Source organism: Protopterus annectens, chromosome 16.part0 (assembly GCF_019279795.1).
Source record: "Protopterus annectens isolate FY-2018-M chromosome 16.part0, PAN1.0, whole genome shotgun sequence".
NCBI lineage: Eukaryota > Metazoa > Chordata > Ceratodontiformes > Protopteridae > Protopterus > Protopterus annectens.
In genome coordinates, this window is record NC_056750.1 from 221,762,396 (window position 1) to 221,778,531 (window position 16,136).

Here is a 16,136-nt window from a genome sequence, read left to right on the forward strand (position 1 = left end):
ATATTCTTAGTACAGTACCTGACAACTTCGGCATCAGTAATAATAACAAGGTTATTACTTTTGGAGAATTTCTATCTTAATTGGATTTGGCCACTTAACTCTCAAACAAACAATGTTATTTCCCAGAATGATCTAACATCAGTGGTCTCAAAGCCCATCAGACTTAACGCTGTGCCAAGGAGTAGATTCACTATTGGACACATTCCCAGCTAACCTTTCAAAAGATGTAGAAGCTCTGCCATGCAACCTAACTCTCTTAATAATTTTTGTTCTTTACTGTCTTACTAGTCTTAAAACCATCAAACTCCCATCTACCTATATCCCTAGGAGATTAATTGATGAAAACATGGAAGCCACTTTGCTTTCTTAATTAGACTGAGCCCACTTGTCTAAAGAAATGGATCATAATCTGGTTCAGGAATACCTATGAAATGATTAGAATCCTAGAAGAGATCTACCCAAATAAAGATAGGACATCTGACAGCCAAAAAATACTCTTAGATTAGTAGAGAGATAATGAAGACTGTCAGGGAAAGGGATTAAAGCTAGGTAAGCAAAGAAAATGCCCTAAACCCATCTGTTTCATAAGACAGGAAGAGATAGTCTCACGTCACACAAAGCTATTCTTCAAAACCATTAAAGAACTCCTTAGTCACTCAAGCAAGCAAAACCAGTACATGTCACACAGTCAAACCACATAGTTAAAGAACCTCTTCAAATACCATATCTCACTCTCCAGCAATTCCACCTGCACAAATGTGCCTTTATGTAATCCACTTCTTTCTTCATATCGCTCATTGTTCCACTATTTATATGCTTGCTTTGATCTTAGAGCTTTTTCACCTAATACTGTGTACAAACTCCTAGAAAGCACTTCAAAAACATATGGTCCTGAAAACTCTCCTTAAGATCCCAGCTTCCTTAAAATGGCAGCACCTTGGAAAGCCCATCTCTTACCTTTAATATTTAATCTGTCCATCATAATTGGGATCCTGTCTTTTATTTTCAAGTATGTGACTCTCTTCTCACTTTTCAAAGTCTCTCATGCTTTTGATATCTTTGACTGTCACTGCATCGACTTGTTGTGGCCCTTAGGAAAGAAATTCAAAAGAAATGATCTACAGCCAAGTCAATGAACATATCAATAAATATTATTTTGTTTCTGACTCACAGCATGCCTCCATAAATGGGTTTAACATTGTTACCAGTTACTTTGTGTGTCTTTTATGACAATATGGATAAAGTGTGTCTGCTGGACTAGTCTTTGTGGACGTGTTAAATCCATATAACAGACTGTTCTGCTGGCTAAACCTACAATGTTAGGGTTTTGGGAGGGAGCTGTAAATTAGTTCTGGAGCTATTTAATACACAGCAATTTCCATATTGCCTCTGGGACATCTTCTGATTCTAGTCTATTCACATTCGTTATATATCAGGGTTACATTCTAAGAGAAAATCCAATGTTCTAGCTTCTGAGGGAACTTCCAATAGAAGTACCAAATCATGCTGTTATTCTTTGTCAGCAACTTTGTTTCTCTTCAGATAAATAAAGTTCTGAATCAATGTAAAAGTACTTAAAATAAGACTTCCCCCGGGACACACATCTGATTTTACAGGCCGACACAAACCCACGGTCAGTACAAGGGATAGAACTTTCCTTTCTTGCCTAATTATAAGCTTATTCTTGTAGCAATTTAGTAGCTTATCCTGTTTCCTGTACAATGTAGGTATTTTAGATACAGAAATAACTATTGTATGCAACTATTACAGTACATATGGGACATAATTATGTCCTACAATCCCAGGACATTTGCCACGTTTAATATATTTGGTCAGGACACAACTGCCCAAAGAGGGAGTGTCCCTCGCAAAGTGGAACAGGTGGTAACACTATCATTGGCTCATGTCCATAGCACATATTTGTAATGGTGTAGAGGCATATACTCTCCATATCCTTTGTTCATAAAGGTTGGTAGTGGCAAAATGTGTGATTGCTATGGTCTATGTTATACACATATGTGAACACTTCAACCGCTGTATACGGGAGACCTATGGAATTCCGAAACCACAGTGTTCCGATGCTCACAGTCCCGGGAACAGACTCCCATACCCCACATTACCAACATCGACAGTAACTTGCGAAGGTTAACACGAACATGGAACACACACATGCAGACACACTGCTACCCAACACATCCAAACAAACCATCCTACACTACGTATGAGCAGGCGGCCAAGCCCCCCTACACACCCCATGTAGGTGTCTACGCCCCACACACCACCCACTACTTTAATATTCTACATCCTAGGTCGCACAAACAGACGCACAAAGCTAACCCACAACCACACATTACAGTCCCCCAACAACATACACCACACACAGAACACACACTTACACACACTACAGCCCTAAGAACCACACACACACACAGTAACCTACCCACACCGCAACACCAGAAGCACTGACTAACTGTCCATTAACACTGTGAGATTACACCTCGCACATCTGGTGTTTCGGTACTGTGTTCTTTCGGACCTTAAGCCTCAGGATTACGTGCGTCGGTATGTAAAACAGTCGGTATGTGGTAGGTATCCCGTTTATATGTACCTCCATGGTTATGTAGATGTTGTTAACCTATCTATATATCTATCTATCGATATATATATATATATATATATATATATATATATATATATATATATATGTATATCCCCATATATTGACATCTCTCTCTCTCTATATATATATATATATATATATATATATATATATATATATATATATGATTGTGTATATATATATATATATATATATATATATATATATATACACTTCTCATTGTGTACGTGCCGGTTTGTCCTATTTCAGTACATTCCTACCTTTTGTGTTTTATCCTGTCAGTATACACGACTGCCATTGGTACATCTCATGTAGCTTAGTGGTATGTTATTGTGATGAATGTGTACATGGTTGCGAGTTCTAATCCTGGCAGTGATATCTAAACTCTCAGAGCAGGCACTGGTAGTGCAAGGGTGATGAACGCACATTTCAGCGGTTGTGTATTCCACATGTTTATTATTCTGTGGAGAACTACCTATATATGCAAGCTGTGTTTAAGGTATACTATGTAACATGTATACATCTGTGAAGATTCCTGTCAGGGATACACCCCATTATTTGGAAACACATCCCTGATTACATTATACAAAACCCCTCACTAACACTCCGGGGAATCCTTGCAGAGTGGGTAGTGAACAGTAGCTACACCTCAGGGATCCCGCAAGTGGCTCTGCTCCACAGAGGGACAGTTAGTTGATCGATGGGGTGGCGACATCTTACACATTTTGCCTATGCTTATGAGTGGCCTCGGCGGTTGGGCATGTACCTACCTATGTATCTATGGACCTGTACATACAGTATGGGCACATGCTGATAGCTTAATATACTGTTCAGGTATTGACTTACCTTGTGCCAATGGCGGTTGTGTGTACAATAGTTGAGGGCTACCTATGTAGGATGCACACAGTAGACCACCTATATATGCCAATTTACAGCTGGTCGTGTGTGTGTGCCATCCATGTTTGCTGTGTGTGCAGGTGGAGAAGGGTGTCAATCCATGAGTGCCTACACTGTCAGTGTGTGTGTGCTATACCTTCCCTCTTTGCCAAGGCATGGGCATACTGGGCATGCCTCCGTCTGCATACTGGGGCTAGCACAGGGTGTTTGTGGTCTGAGCCCCCCTGTGCCTGTGGGTCCCTTGGCAATGATGGTGGGCTGTGAGGGCCTTCACCTTTCGGTCCCTGCTGCAGCTGTTTCTGCAGGATCATATTGTGTGGCATGGCACATACTATGAAGATGTGGGCACACATTCCTGTAGAGTACTGCAAGGCTCCACCTGATATGTCCAAGCAACGGAACCATGATTTCAGCATCCCAAACACGCGCTCTATGATGATTCTGGTTTCTGCGTGTGCCTCATTATGGCGTTCTTGCATGGCTGTGTGTGCATTTCTGATGGGTGTCATCATCCACGGTTCCAGTGCATAGCCTGCATCCCCCACCAGGTGGCCATATGGGATGTTCCCCCCTGGCAAATACCTAATACAGCTGTGAGGCATGCCAGATGTGGGAGTCGTGATAGCATCCAGGACTGCCGGCACACACATCCATGATAATCTCCTGGGCATTGCACATGACCTGGCAGCTGATGGAGGGGAATCCCTTGCGGTTTATGTAGTGCCTACCCTGCTCACTGGGTGGTGACTTGTGTATGTGCGTGCAGTCTATTGCACCCAGTACCTCCAGGTAGTCTGCCACATGGTGGAAGAGACGCATATTGCTGTCCAACTCCTCCTGCGTTCGGGGGAAGTGTATGTGCTCATTGGCATGTGGTAACATGGCATCCAGGAACTGTTGGAGTACCCTGGATGCTGATGCCTGTGAGATCATCATGATATCCCCAGTTGGCCTTTGGAAGGTACCTGTGGCTAGTATTCTCAAGCTTACACATACCTTCGTGTCCACTGGGATGGGTCCCCCTCTGTTACTTGTGACTCTAAGGCGTGGCCGGCACAGCTCAACAATTTGCTGTATGATGTCCCTGTCCACCCTGTAACGCTCTACTATCTCCAGATCATGTAGCCCCTGGTAGTTTACCCTGGGTCTGAGCACTCGTCTCCTCCTCCGGTGCTTGAGAATGTTGTCAGCATCATCCTCCACACCACCGTCAGTCTCCAACACATGCTGGTGAATTAAAGCTATGGCAGCCCCTAACATATACATAATAAAAGTTCCCCGTCTGTATATACCAATGGTGCAGAGTGTCTGGCAGGGGCGGCTCGTGGCATAGGGCTGCCGGACTGCAGCCCCCTCAAAAAGAAAAAAAGAAAGAAAAAGAAATGAAAAATAAAAATATTTTTAAAATTAGGCGGTCTATGCGCATGCTCAAGGCAGCCCGGCCGTCCCCATAGGGGGACACAAGGAGCGTCTGTGCACTTTTACAGTGCACAGACCCGCCAGGATTATGGGACGCGTCCGGACTGCAAGAGGAGCAGCAGGGACTCGGGACAGTGCCTTAGGGATCTGGAAGGAGCATGTGGATCTCGCGGGTCTTCAGTATTGCGCGGGAAGGATGTATGTACGGACGTTAACTCTGGATGTATTCAGGTAAGGTGCCTTTTGTTTATTTTACTGGAGTTTAGTTTGTGTATGGTGCTTGTGCTGTACTGGAGAGTGTGTGTGTGTGTGTGTGTGTGTGTGAAAATGCCCCAGGTGCTTATGGTGGTGTGGTAGGGAATGCCTCAGGCTTGAACCCTGTACCCTGTATGCAGGTGTTAAAGACTTGAGTTCCCTACCCACCACCATTTGTAAAAATTTCAGATTTTACCTCATATTTGATCTGATCTGTTCCTCATAATATCTGTGGTTTGTAAATGTTGCAATGCTTGATATTTGATGGTGTAGTAGTAGCATTGTTGCCTCACAGCTGCAGGTTCTTGGGTTTGATTCTTGGCTGGGGTTCCTTCTTTGTGGGGTCTGTATCTTCTCCTGTGTTTGTGTGGGTTTGCTTTTGTGCCCTCCCATGTTACAAAGACATGTCTGCATTATTTCTTCCTGGGCCTCCGCTGAAAATTTGTTTATTTGTTCCAAGTCAGACTGTCCTGATTAAAAATGTTAAATAAAATTGATAGGCATTTGAATTTCAGACTTAAGGGTTTCTGAATGTTTAATTCCTGCGTATTTGATGGTGCAGTGGTAGTATTGTTGCCTCACAGCTATAGGTTTTCTGGTTTGATTCTTGGTTGGGGTGGCTTCTGTGTGGAGTCTGCATCTCCTGCCTGTGTTTGTGTGGATTTGCTCTGGTGCCCTGCCATTTTACAAAGATGTGTCTGCAGTTTTAATCCCTCGTCTCTGCTGAAAATTGTTTTTGTTCTGTCCGCAGTAAATTTGACAGGCATTTGAATTTCAGACTTCAGGTTTCTGAATGTTTAATTCCTTGCAGATTTGATGGTGCAGTGGTAGTATTGTTGCCTCACAGCTATAGGTTTTCTGGTTTGATTCTTGGTTGGGGTGGCTTCTGTGTGGAGTCTGCATCTCCTGCCTGTGTTTGTGTGGATTTGCTCTGGTGCCCTGCCATTTTACAAAGATGTGTCTGCAGTTTTAATCCCTGCCTCTGCTGAAAATTGTTTTGTTCTGTCCGCAGTAAATTTGACAGGCATTTGAATTTCAGACTTCAGGTTTCTGAATGTTTAATTCCTTGCAGATTTGATGGTGCAGTGGTAGTATTGTTGCATCACAGCTATAGGTTTTCTGGTTTGATTCTTGGTTGGGGTGGCTTCTGTGTGGAGTCTGCATCTCCTGCCTGTGTTTGTGTGGATTTGCTCTGGTGCCCTGCCATTTTACAAAGATGTGTCTGCAGTTTTAATCCCTGCGTCTCTGCTGAAAATTGTTTTTGTTCTGTCCGCAGTAAATTTGACAGGCATTTGAATTTCAGACTTCAGGTTTCTGAATGTTTAATTCCTTACAGATTTGATGGTGCGGTGGTAGTATTGTTGCCTCACAGCTATAGGTTTTCTGGTTTGATTCTTGGTTGGGGTGGCTTCTGTTTGGAGTCTACATCTCCTGCCTGTGTTTGTGTGGATTTGCTCTGGTGCCCTGCCATTTTACAAAGATGTGTCTGCAGTTTTAATCCCTCTGCTGAAAATTGTTTTTGTTCTGTCCGCAGTAAATTTGACAGGCATTTGAATTTCAGACTTCAGGTTTCTGAATGTTTAATTCCTTGCAGATTTGATGGTGCGGTGGTAGTATTGTTGCCTCACAGCTATAGGTTTTCTGGTTTGATTCTTGGTTGGGGTGGCTTCTGTTTGGAGTCTACATCTCCTGCCTGTGTTTGTGTGGATTTGCTCTGGTGCCCTGCCATTTTACAAAGATGTGTCTGCAGTTTTAATCCCTCGTCTCTGCTGAAAATTGTTTTTCTTCTGTCGTCAGTAAAATTGACAGGCATTTGAATTTCAGACTTCAGGTTTCTGAATGTTTAATTCCTTGTATAATTGATGGTGCAGTGATAGTATTGTTACCTCACAACTATAGGTTTTCTGGTTTGATTCTTGGTTGGGGTGGCTTCTGTCTGCATCTCCTCCCTGTATTTGTGTGGATTTGCTCTGGTGCCCTGCCATTTTGCAAAGACGTGTCTGCAGTATTAATCCCTGCATCTCTGCTGAAAATTGTTTTGTTCTGTCCAGTAAAATTGACAGGCATTTGAATTTCAGACTTCAGGTTTCTGAATGTTTGATTCCTTGCAGATTTGATGGTGCAGTGGTAGTATTGTTGCCTCACAGCTATAGGTTTTCTGGTTTGATTCTTGGTTGGGGTGGCTTCTGTGTGAGTCTGCATCTCCTCCATGTGTTTGTGTGGATTTGCTCTGGTGCCCTGCCATTTTACAAAGACGTGTCTGCAGTTTTAATCCCTGCTGAAAATTGGTTTTGTTCTGTCCGCAGTAAAATTGACAGGCATTTGAATTTCAGACTTCAGGTTTCTGAATGTTTAATTCCTTGCATAATTGATGGTGTGGTAGTATTGTTGCCTCACAGCTATAGGTTTTCTGGTTTGATTCTTGGTTGGGGTGGCTTCTGTTTGAGTCTGCATCTCCTGCCTGTGTTTGTGTGGATTTGCTCTGATGCCCTGCCATTTTACAAAGACGTGTCTGCAGTATTAATCCCTGTGTCTCTGCTGAAAATTGTTTTGTTCTGTCCGCAGTAGAATTGACCGCATTTGAATTTCAAACTTCATGTTCTTCAGAATACATAGTAGCACAACCTTTTTTCTAGCAATTTTCTAAGTTTATAAGATGAATATTTTAAATTTGTCCCTATTTTTGGGACTGTATTCCATTATTGGCTTCGTCCAGGTTTTTGTGCTAAGGTTGACAGCTATGGCAAGAAGTGAATTCACTGAATATGGACTGTAGAATTGTGCATATTTACTGATAAAGGTGCACTGTAGAATTGTGCATATTTACTGATAATGGTGGACTGTAGAATTGTGCATATTTACTAATAATGGTGGACTGTGGAATTGTGCATATTTACTAATAATGGTGGACTGTAGAATTGTGTATATTTACTAATAATGGTGGTCTGTGGAAGTCTGAGTAGACTTTTTTATGATAAATGTTCTCAACTGGGCAGTTTTGCCATTATGGGTGCATATGTTTTGTTTCATTGCTTACTGGAAAAATGTTCAAAACAAATTTAAAACACCCTCTAACAAGTGTACTGTATTGTACAAGGAATATAATTTTAGTACAATGAGGAAGGTGTATCAAAGAGCACATGTATGTTTCATATGCAAGGGGCCTATGATTCGAAAACAGCCCAAAATTAATCTTTATCTGCCACTGGCAAAATGTATTTTCTTTGAATGTGGGTTTCAATGCTGTTTCAATGAATGTGAGTTTCAAGGGCAGAGAAGTTTTAATGCTAAGTTTTCATTGTGAGACTGCATTGCTTTGTTTAACAGATTACTTAATGTTTGTGCTGTAAAATACAAAATAAAACTTTCAAATGAAGTCCAATCATTGAAGTAAAGCAGTATGCACATTAGTGTTTATGGTAAATGGAGTGAAATAGCCAAGTAATGGTTAATTGGAATGGCTGCAGAGGCTCCAGTTCAACCATTATTTTGTCAGGGGAAGGGCAGCAAACTCAGACAGGCCCAGCTGAACTATACCTCCCAACTGTCCAGATTTTCAAAGAATGAATAGATTTTTGCTTCTTATTTTTGGTTTGTTGTTCATAAAATTTGTAGTTTTAATTCCTAAATGATTTGCCAGAAGTCACTAAATAATAAGTTTCAGACTTCATAACCTTCATAAAATGCATGTTAAAGTAAGAGCCGTTCTATCAACTGTCTCAATTTATACAAGAGCAATTTTAGTACTGTTTATATGTGCCCCAATATATTTGGCCTTGTTCAGATTTACTGCATTAACAGGTTGAGAGGTACATGCAAATAAATTGCTTTATACAATTAGGCATAGCCAACCTCTCAACTGTCCCCAATTTTGGCTCAAAATGTTGCTCTTCCCCTAATAATCCCTCCAAAATAGCAATTTTGGAAGAAAACATGGAGGGTTTACAATTAAGAAATAACTGTAATAATCAAAGTTATAGATTACTTGAAATGCATGTAGATTCTTTTATTTTGTCAGCTGCTCAAGGTAGCAGTACTAATATTAAAGTGTCCCTTCTTTGACAGGTAGAAGCTGTATTGTGTGTCTATTTTATATTTTTGCATCACATTTTTGGACCATTTTTCATAAAATTGTGTTTTTGGCAAATTAGTGACAAATCACTAAAGACTGAAGTTAGAAAATGACAGACATTTGAGTTTCAGATTTTATACCCTTCAGAAAATTCATACTAATGCAAGACCTATTCTATTATCTTTCTAAGTTTATTAGAGCAATATTTAAAATTGTCCTTCTTGTTGTGCCTTTGTCCCACTTCTGTGTATGGCTTTGTCCAGATTTCTTGCTCTTGAAGTTGAGAGGTATGACAAATGTGTCAGGGCCATCACAGTCAGCCAGAGAGATTTCAAATTGTGACATGCTTGTTGCACCCCACTCCCCATGTAGTGACTCTGGATGTGTCCAAGCAAGGCAAGGAGTAGTTGTATCTACCTTGGATGGGGAGGACACACTGCATAAGTACTACAGTGGCTTTTCATCTGTCCTTGATTTTGCAGAATGGTCTGGTTTCTGTCATATTTTGTACTGTTGATTTATGCTTATTACTCAAAGTGCCTGTTGCTCTGTGTTTAAGTAGCAATGCTTTAATGACCATAAGGTAAGCTTGTCTGACATCGTAAGATGCAAGTAAGCTTTAATAAGCATACTGTTAAAGAATTGCCAACATTGAAAGCCTTTCTGTTGTTGCCATGCAGAGAATACTTGACTAGATAATGTATAAGCCTTGGGTATTAAAGGACAGGATTCCATTATTTTAAAAAGCTCATTACACTTGTTGGAGACTTCCAGTCATCTCTACAGGCTTTACCCGTAAACTAAACAGAATGCCAATCATGTGTGGTCCATAACCTGTACAGTAATCCTTTAAGCAATGTATCTTGAGCTTGTTTCTTGTTTGCTTTTCATTTTTACTTTTATCATGTTTTCCCCATGAAACGTTGTCAGGCAGCAGGTCTTTTTGGATAAGAAACATTTTACAAGTGGGGCAGCACATACATTTCTACTTTCAGCATGTTGCTTGGTACTTTAATAAAGCTGAATATATTATAATTAGAACTGCAGTGCAAGGAGAAGTAGTTTGAGTTGAGTGCTTCTGGTTTTTCTTATACTTGATTTTGACTGGCATTCCAGTAATGTATTTAAAAAGTAATTTATTTTTTCATGCCTCACAACCTTTTGTTTCCATCTAGATATTAAGTAAGCTGTCATGCAGCCAATGCATTGAAATATTTTTATTCTTCTACACTTATTTTTGTCTTGATTGGACTTTCATAATGATGGTTTGCCACCCAGGGCAGCGTATTTAATTAAAGTTAGTTTTTTTGTGGTTTTGTGCATAGCTCCTCCCCTTTATGGTTGACCACACCCCTTCCCTTTGACCCCGCCCATTCAGCGTCTCCTGCAGCCCCCCTGTGATTTGAAGTCACCAGCCGCCACTGGTGTCTGGGAATACACAAGTGTGTGTGTGGGGCTTTCACACCTTATACTATTGTGCAATGGATGATGCTGGTGTAATTGGGTGTGTTTGTGCTATTCCAGCTGCAGGGTATCTTAATTATTGGTTTTACAGCAGGTACTGCTATTGTGGGGCCTTTGGTGTTGACTTACGCTTGTCTGCCGTGATTCATCTATTCCCTTTTACTTCTGTTTTCAACCTGATTCACCTCCCATTGTCAGGCATGCATCCAGCTGCCACCTTTCTTGTTTTGTGCTTCCACAACCAATGATTGTGTTGGGAAATGTGTTATGTAGCTGATCTACAGCAAGTTTGCTTTGTTCTGCTGTGACAGTTCTCTTTTCTTTGCTGTACAGCACCTCCCCTTTCCTGTTCTGCAGGTAGCTGCTAGCAGCCTTGCTAGCTGTTGTCTATGGACCACTGTGAGTTTCTAGGTGTTAATTACTCATTTGTACTCCATTTACCATGCTGCAGCATTTCCTTATTGTCTTCCCATAACTTCCTGTTTCACCTAAGTTGCGCGCCGAGCTCGCACGGTTTCCGGCCTTTGAGCACGTTTTCATCCACATTCACATGCACTTTGGTCACCTTGTGTGCTCTCAGCTAAGTATAGCTATGGCTAGGTACACACCCCTATCCTGCGGCTTTGCTTAGCAACAGTCAACCCAGATTACCAATGCTCCAATGTGCTTACAGCTACGGCGGCGCACACCTCTCATGATGTCATGTTTACCTCCAGGCCACTCCTCTGTGTTGTACCGCTGCGCTATGTGGTACATCCTTACGCCGGCAGGACATTTGCGATTCAGTATTACTTGACTCATTTGCATGGCATTGACTACTAATTCCTAGTTACCGTGCGGAACACTGTCACAGACCTTTAGCAACCCTTGCACCTTGGTTGTGGTGTAGCATGCATACCATTGACTATTATGGTGAAATCATGATTTGTGTTACATTGCAGTTTTATGACATCTAAATATATTTTCCTTGTGTTCCCGTTTGCGCACCCATGCACTGCGGTTGTACTTACTTTGCATTAGTGTGGCCATGACATTAAATGTTACTTTTTATGTGTTGTGCATGTTTTTTTATGCCATTGGCTGTATATTTAGCCATTGGCATATGTTAACATTGTAATACGTAGGTTTGGTCCGCTTTCATGGCTCCGATGTTCTGTTTGAAAAAATGTAAACCGTTTTTTTTGGTTTACATTTCTACATGCTTACACTATGCCTGCACCACTTCATGAATCACTATATACCTTCATTTGCATGCTACACGTACCTGGGGTAATTAGCATACAAGCGCCATGAGCTGCGCAGCTCTGGTGTATGCTGGTAGTGCACATGGAAACAGCTCGTACCTGGATCGGTCGGCGGCCATATTTGGCATTAAAACACCAATGCTACGCCTGCTCCTGGCACAAGCTTCATGAATCCCGGGGTTCATTTATCTCTGGCAATGATTGTACCTTAACAATTAAATCATTCATGACAAAAACAAACTCTAAAGTCTACAGCTCTATTCAAAGACAAAGTACCATAAACTGTATGAGTATGTGGGTCTGCTGACTTTTCCTATTCAACGGGTAACAGCACAGAGAGTCAGTGGTCTGTCTAGATGCCTCCCTGTCAGTCAATCATCAGTTTGAGATTATTATATATGGTATCCTTTATCAGCTTAACCTATGTTATAAAGTATTGATTTTGCTCATACTGAAGGCTGGGAAGGATTTGTGGTCAACAGACTCACACCCCAAATTAAGCATCATCATATAATGCTGGTCTTCTGTTGATAACATTAAACGTGATCTGTCATTTCATTCTACTGCAGACAACAGAGAAAAACAATATTATAACTTGTTAGAAAAAACTAACTACTGATTAGTAGTAAAAATATCCTCCAATCGCCACACTAATGTTCAAATTAATCAAAATATGCTAACATTATTCTCTTGGCCAAAAATAAATAAATAAATAAATAAACAATAACAATAATAATAATAATAATTAAAGAATATATGCACTCCCCCTAGATCCCAAGATCATGGGTTGTTAATATTAGAGACCAGTGTTCACTCTTACTGCGAGAGAGGCCATATCACTTTGTATGAAGAAGAATATGTGTGTTCTAAAGGTCATAAATAAATTATATTGTTCATCATTGCAAAACTTACATAAATCTCTGAAGAAATATATTTTGCCTAGTATCTGTCAGCCTGCATCTCTGAAGGAATTTACCTTTATAATATATTTGTGCTTTTGTCTTTTTTATTTTTTACGTCTAGATTTTAACTCTTGTTTGACTAATTCTATTCCAAGTGATTTTTCTATTTATCAGTTTATCCACTGTAGTTTTCCAGGCTAATTACTTATGCTTGCACTATATATTTTGTTTAATATCAATGTTAACACATACCCCAAATTTTGTATCATTTATAACTGGCTTTTTTGTAGCTCCTTTGACATAGGTCATGTCTGCAAAGTGTCAGTAGCAGTAATTAAAATAAAACTGGAACAGAAGTGAACTTTGGCATTTTTTCTGGATTTATGAGTTTTTCACAAGCCGTAATTTGCATGAAGTGAAACCTTTCAGTTAAAATTAGCAATATTATTTAGTGATTCTAGGCGTGTGTCAGCAGATTAGGTACATCACTCACAAGGCTGTTTTTTTAAACACAGTTTTTATTATTAATCATAGGAAGTGGTCTGTGACTACTTAGTCCTCTCACAAGGTTAAGGGTTGCTGTCTAGTGGTTTGTGGTGTTTTTTTCAACAAATGCATATGGTAGATAAAACTGTCCAATTCTGTTTACAGGTCTGGGATGCAAAGGACTCTATAAGGGGATATTGTTGTCCCCACTGACAGTGGACGCAGAGATGCATCAATATTTGTGAAGTGGTGAGAAGTAGTCTGAAGCTAGGGTAGGGGTTGATTCTCTGTAAGACATTACAGAATTTGTCCTGAAATGGATGGTTGTGCTAGAACTCTTACGTACTTGGATATGGCATCATCAAGATAAGCATATGAGGGATCCAGAATACCCTATGAATTTGCATATAAACTTTATCAAGCAGCCACTAGCCCACATGCACAGCAGTTTGTTCATGTTATGGTGAAGTGATCAGTGGCTTAAATTCAAAAATGAAGATTATAATTTATTTTACTCTGCTGCAGTGTCTGCCTGAGAAAGATTGTTTTACACCAGTTCAGACTCTGTTTAATAAATAATAATTATTTAAGAATAATATTTTTTTACCTCTCCTCCACACACACTCATACAACAGGTCTTCTACAACAGTCAAACGTTCCTTCTTGAATGCACAAAAATTGCATCCAGATGACTGCCAAAAGATATTTGTTAAAATTAGTGTTTAATCCACAGGCTTCACCCTGCTTCTTAATATAATCACATCAAGGATTGCTGTAATTTAGAAAACAAAAAAATATTTGATTTCTGCACAACAAAATAAATATTTTCCATTTCCTTTTGTTGCTGAGTTCAGAGAAAAGCACCTGTTTTGTATCACAATGTTCACATTTGTCCAAGTCAAATACTTGTATTCTGGCAAAAGAAAAAATCCCATATTAGTCTGGGATACTGCTTTGAAAGTATTCATCTTGCCCCCCTGCACCATCTTACTCATGTGTGCTAACCCTAACTGTAACCCTAATGCTGCCCCTGACACTGGCCCTACACATTATGTTACAAAATACATTCCCGAACAGTACCATTATAGAAGACAAAAGTATGTGGAAAACAGGCAACACAAAATATATACAACACTAAGTCCCCTTACTTAAATCTTATTCTAACCCAGACCCACAAACACTTGCATATTCACAACTGCTATACACAGTGTTGTACAACTTTATAACCACCAATTTTTCATTCAAACATTCATTGTCCTGCACACTTCTTCTTACATACACTATATAAAACTAAATTCATCCATGGCATTAATTCAAATGACCATTCAGTCATATGTGCACCTTTGCACCCACAAAAATCATATGTGATTCTGCCTTTTGCTTTACACCCACAAAAATCTTTCTACCAAATGTGATTCTGCCTTTTGCATTACAACTACACACACACACACACATATATTTGTGTGTGTGTGTGTGTGTGTGTGTGTGTGTGTGTGTGTGAGAGAGAGAGAGAGAGAGTGTGTGTGTGTGTGTGTATGTATGTATATATATGTGTGTGTATGTATATATATATATATATATATATATATATATATATATATATATATATATATATAATCATACAGATGCATGTATGTAGATAGACATATACTGAATACCAACGTTTGTTGTTTGCAGCACTGACTTGCACAGCAGTTTTGATCAGTACAGATATATTATACCTGGAGGCACCAAAGTGCAATACAGAAGTAGGCACTATCAGTGAGTGAGAGTACTGCTGAGTTTACTCACAAATATTTCTATTTACTCAAGAAAAGTGAAGTCTTGGGAATCACTCATTTATTATTTACAGAGCTGTAAAAGGCTTTATAATTATTTCTGATTTTGTATTGACTTGGAGAACATATGAGACCTTGGTTTGAAAATTAGTTTCAGAAGTTTATTTATTTTTCATTGACTAATCTGCATGTAGTCTAAATTCAATGTAAACATCTATATTTAAGAGCAGCCTTTTTTACTGAATGCACATGCATCTAATCCATAAATGACTAACCTACTATTGTATTAACAATTCAGTGTGAAAGTTAAACAATGAGCCTTGTCTGAGAATTGAATCCAGGAAGTGCTGCATTCTGAAGAGTTGCCATTACCACTTTGCCAGCAAGGAGGTTTACTCTCGAGTATTTTATTTTCTCTCTTCAACTAGGAAGCCAATATAATGGTGATTTCAAACACATAAGTACCCAATGCAAAACAAATATTGTAATATCAAGACTGTAAGAAATAGTGAAGGGAGAAATAGTTAATACATAACAAATGTCTAAGAAAAAGAATGTAAATATAAATAAAATCTTCATGAACAAGTAAGCAGCAATGCGCTTCCTGGTAGAAATAGCCAATACTACCACAACAAATGCAGAAAAAGACGACCAGTATACGGCAAATGGCCAAAGATGAACGGGAAAGGAAAGAGCCAAGAAATCTTTCTATTTTAAAATCGGTTCCCAAATGAGCGGCTGCGCTAATCGCAGGCTTTAGTGGCAAAGCTACTGGTCCAAGTCCAGGAAACTGCAAATGGTTGTCAAAATGCATGCTTTATTTTGGAGAAGGCAGAGTTCCCACATCCCCTTTTTTAACATCACCTCTGAGATCGCAGTTATGAGGAAATGCAAATACTTGGTCCTTGTAGAGACATCCAGTATTTGCCACCTCATTTTATTTAGACTGTCAGAGAAACGCGCTCATTTTGAAACACATGGTTGTTAACCTGTCCTAAT